Below are 4989 nucleotides of genomic sequence, written 5' to 3'. Positions count from 1 at the left end.
TCGCTTCAGTCATGTCTGACTCTGTGCGTTCCTATGGACGGCAGCCCACCAGGTTCCTCCAGCCACAGGATTCTCTAGGCAAGAATAGTGGAGTGGGTGGCCATTTCCTTCTCCACAGCTTTCCTAGAGTGGTGATTTGTAACCCAAGAGGTTGGAGCAAAGCATAATTATTGCTGATAGCAGAAAACCAACCACAAGTTTGAAATGGAAACACAAAGGAAACTTGAGAGGATGGTGAGGAATTAAACCAGATGGATTGAGTTTAAGGAGAGTTCCAGCTATGAGGCTCTAGGATCTTCTAATGTGAAGTCTTACCTGGTAGATGATGAACACGGGAAATTTAAAAATATTTCTAAATCTCATATTCCTCATCTTTAAATTGATATTTTAAATGTCCACCTCAACAAGGTTATTGTAAAATAAATACAAAATGAGGCAGGTCCCACTGAATGAAGGGGTCCCACTCATGACACACACCAGTCTCTTTTCTACTGTCTCATATCTTTGTTTCCTTGTTCAAAATTCTCATTCCCAAAGAATGATAAGTTCTAAGTATTTGCAACAAAAGATGTGCTCTGATGGCTCAGAAACAGAGGAGCAGACTTGCTTCACCTGTGGAGGGGCAGGGAAGGTTCCTTACACTCCCAGGTTCAACGCCTGGGTCCTGTGGGCCCAGAAAAAGCACCCATGATGAAAAGTGAGGGGCAATAAAGACAAATATCATCTGTTCTCACTTATATGTGATACAGGTAAGTGTTTCATGTTAAAAATGATATAAATGAACTCATTTACAAGGCAGAAATAGACTCACTGACATAGAAAACAAACATATGGTTACCAAAGTATAAAAGAGGTGGGGAGGGATAAATTAGTCTGGGATTAGCAGATACACACTCATGCATTAGCTTGATAAATAACAAGAGCCTACTGTATAGCAAAGGGAACTATATTCAATATATTATAATAACCTATAATAGAAAAGAATCTGAAAGGTATATATTAAAAAAAACTGAATCACTTTGCTGTACACCAGAAACACAACATTGTAAATCAACTATACTTCAGTAAACAAACAAACAAAAATAAAGTGTTAAGAAAAAAACAAGGGGTAATAGAGGGGTGTGTGGGGGCTGGGGTCCAGTGACTAACACAACGACCTGAAGAGAGGATGGGCCAGGACCCTGAGAGGTCAGCCCACTACAGAGCCTGCCCTGGGTCAGGGGTCCTTTTGTCCCATCTTCACCCTGGAATGGCTCCTAGGGGCCCCTCTATTCCCCGGGTCTCAGTCTTGAGAATGGCTGGATGGGGAAAGAAAATATTTAATTGTCACTGGTGTAGTCTCTCTCCACCCTGGCCTGAGGTTCCTCTAATGAAAATAAAAGGGAGCTACCTCTCTCGAGGGCTGGCTGGCTGTGGCATCACAGTGCTGGCTCCAGTCACAACGCCAACTGCCCTGCTGAAATGACTCTCTTCAGAAATGTTCCTGAGAGAAGTGATTTCCATGCCCACATGAAGCACGTTTGTTCTCTCATGCAGCAGGAAGGGGCCATTTAGTGAATGACTTCTTTCTCTCACCACTTGGTACCTGGGGAGAGTTAATTCATTTCACAGAGGCAAGTGATTTACTCCTGTAGGTTCAGGACAAGCCATGCCAGACCTCTAGAGCTCTGGAAAATTCCCCAAGTCTCTCCCGAAATGGTTGCTGTTGCTCAGCACACTGAGCAGAACCCTGCAGGGTTCTTGGGCTGGTTGTTTGTCCCCGCAGAGCACTCATGAAACACCTTCTGGGTACAGAATCCTGCTTGAGGCACCTGGGAGATGTGGAGGACAGGTGTGTCAACCCTTTGAGACTCACATATGAGCCTGGGAGACAGAGCAAGTCCCAGACTCAGGGTTGGGAGACCTTCCACAAGGCCCTGAGCCAGCACCACTATCCTCTGTTTCTCCAGCTGAGAGATGAGGGGACTTGATCATTTATCCATACAGATTCCCCGCTTCTGCCTTCTGAGAGGCTACACAGAACATGACAATGATTACTGTGCATGATGGGAGGATGAGGGGACTGCCTGGCTCCCACAAAGACAGCCCCTCCCTGATCCTTGCTACACAGCAAATGTGCTTCCTTTCTGTACCTTTGCTTCCTGCACCTGTAATGCCTCCCTCCCTACTTTGCTGCTCCCAGACCCTCTTCCCTGAAACTTCTCCTGGCTCCAGTGGTTTTGACTTAGCAAGACTTTTAAGGTCTTCAGGCCTTTGAGTTCTAATTAGAGCTTTGTCTCTTTGGGATCCCTTATTTGCAGACTGCAAGCAGTTGGGTGAGGTCGGTTCATAGGTTACAGAACTAACAACCCCTAATAGCCTCTGGTTCTACCTCCTTCGTTTCACAGATGAGGATGCTGAAGAGGAGACAGTGATATACCCAAGATAATTCAGGGACCAAGAGACTGGACTCAGGTCTGCTGTTGACCAGGCTGAGGTGATCTCTAGTCCTTTTATGTAATTATTTTATTCATGCATACATTTAACAAATAGTTATTAGATTCCTTTTTGCCAGGCCCTAGACTAGATACCAGACCATAGAAAGATGAAAAGGGCCTTCAAAGTTTGACAGGTGAGACAAATCTGCAAACATGTCATCCTGGGTGATGTCCTAAGTGGTACCAGATTCAAGGCTGCCCAGAGCATCATGGGAGCCCAGAGTAGGAAGATTGATCCTGGCTTTGAGAAGCCTTCAGAGAGGAGGAGACAGTGGAATGGGCTGAAGGATGTGTCCTAGCTGATTGGGAAGAAGATGTAGGGGATTCATCCTGGTGAAAAAGGGGTGTGTGAGTGAAGAAGGATCAGGAGAGATTCTATAGACTGGCAGTGGGAGATGGGTAAATCATGAGTTAGCATTGATGAGAGCCAAGTTATGGGACCTGGCTGCAGTCTATGTTGATGTAACTTTCCTCCAGATTTTTCCAGCACCTTTGTACTTGCTCAGACAATTGCGCCTCTCTTGCATCTGCTTTTTTAGCCTTCCTGAGTGATTCTCACGAAGGCTGTAAGTCTGTCCACACGATCAGCTCTGAGAAGGTAGAAGTCCCATTAGACAGTGAGGACTGAGCTGACTGGACCTGCCCCTGGCAGAACTCCACTTCCTCAGAGGCAGAATAAGATGCATCGTGAGCACAGGGTCCACAGAAATGACCACCCACAGGGCACTCTGGGTCATCTGGGGAGGTCCTAGCAAAATGTGGCGAGTAAGTTCAACCTCAGGGAGTCAGAGGTGGTTCATATGCAGACACCCAGGCCATCACCAGAGAGTCTGAGGTAGAGGTGATCTGCCAGAGGCCAGCTTTGACCAAGGACTCCGAAATCCAAATCTCTTCCCAGAACTTGCCCTTGATCCTCAGACTCACCTTCTGTCCCACTGCCTTGAAGTTCCCACAGACACCTCAAACCACCATGTCCAAACAAAACTCATTAGTTTTCTTCCACATCCTCTGATTTTCCCTAGGGACCTGCCTTAAGGAAGAACATCTAATAGTCACCCTAGATCTTCCATCATTTCCGCCTCTGAAATGTCAGCTCTCCCCACTCCCCCACACACCTTCCACACCCTCCTGTGTGAATCTGTATCCTCTTTCATGTGGAAACTAGCCAGCAGATCCTAACTAATTTGGCAACATACAGTTTCTTCCCTCCAATCTATTTCCAGTTGGAGTCAGTTTTGGAAAGTGCAAATTATATCTCTGAACTTACTTACCCTCAATGACCCTGAGTGGAGCCCCAATGCCTGGCTGTGACCAGCAGAATGTCACAGGATTGGACCCATGCTCATCTCCAAACAGCAGGAGCCCAGGTGTGGACCCTGTTGCCCGCTGGGCTTCTAGGGACACGCTCACTTAATGATGCCCTGTATGACATGAACCCTGACAGATGGTTTTCTCTTTTGTAAGGCCAGTGCCTGACTTACACTTTGATTGCCAAGGCATTCGTTGCAGAGGTGTAATCCTCAATGGATAAAGAGCCAGGTCGCCCCCCCCCCCCCCACCTTGGAGTTCCTCTGTTTAAAAAACCTTTGATTTAGTTAAGTGACCATTGAACGACTTTCCCCCACCCCCTTTCTCCCCGTGCTTTTAATTCCTGCTCTTATGGTTTTTTTTTTTTTTTTTTTTTTTTTTAAGAGAAATCTCTGCTTTTATTGGCCAGCAGGTAAAAATATGGAACGCTTCACGAATTTGCGTGTCATCCTTGTGCAGGGGCCATGCTAATCTTCTCTGTATCGTTCCAATTTTAGTATATGTGCTGTTGAAGCCAGCACTAATTCCTGCTCTTATGTTTTAAATTCACCAATAGTGACCTCGTGAACCTCTAGACTCCTCCCCACCCCCACCTCTGCCCCAGTAGAAGAAGAATCCTGGACCAGCATGTTCTATTTCTCTCTCTCTCTTCCTTCTCCATCCCCTCCTATCTTGCAGGCTCACTGTGTGGCCCAAGGCATGTCATGTACCCTCCAGGACCTGTGAGTAATAACCCTTGTCTGCTTCAAAGTTTCCTGATGCGTGTGTCTAATGGCATCTTGCGATCATAATAAGAACCACAGGGGCCAGTCCAGCCACAATGTTGGTTCCGAAAGGAGGACCTGGGCCCAGGTGAGTGTCCCCCAGCATTTCTAGCTGATAGCACCACTATGGGTAGGCCGAGACTGTCACAAATCAACCTGCATCTTACCCTGAGGTCCCGCTTTAGACTACCTGCCCCAGGGATACTGAATGGTCCACTCCCTGTGCAGCCTCCAGGCCCTGAAGGAGCAGAGTGCTGGCACTTAGGGCAGGCCAGTCCTGCCCAGGCCCAGCAGGGAGCCTGCTGCTTCCCAGCTGAAGGGCCAGTGCTGGGCTGGCCTCTGCTTGAGCAGCCCAGCAGCGTGCTAAGAAGAAGTCATATATCTCAAATCCCTGAAATTAGCTCAGCGTCCCCAGAATGGAGCATCTCACCTTGATTGAT

At 47.2% G+C, this 4989-nt stretch overlaps 1 non-coding gene across 1 annotated transcript; it reads right to left on the bottom strand.

The window, feature by feature from the left end:
- Window positions 1-4199: 4199 nt before the first annotated feature.
- LOC136173817 (U6 spliceosomal RNA) lies at window positions 4200-4306 on the bottom strand. The gene has a single exon (XR_010664297.1). It is a non-coding gene; the product is annotated as a U6 spliceosomal RNA (small nuclear RNA).
- Between the last annotated feature and the right edge of the window lie 683 nt (window positions 4307-4989).

This window comes from Muntiacus reevesi, chromosome 8, assembly GCF_963930625.1.
Source record: "Muntiacus reevesi chromosome 8, mMunRee1.1, whole genome shotgun sequence".
Classification (NCBI taxonomy): domain Eukaryota; kingdom Metazoa; phylum Chordata; class Mammalia; order Artiodactyla; family Cervidae; genus Muntiacus; species Muntiacus reevesi.
Note: the sequence above shows the minus strand (reverse complement) of the source record. Positions and strands in the feature narration are given on the sequence as shown.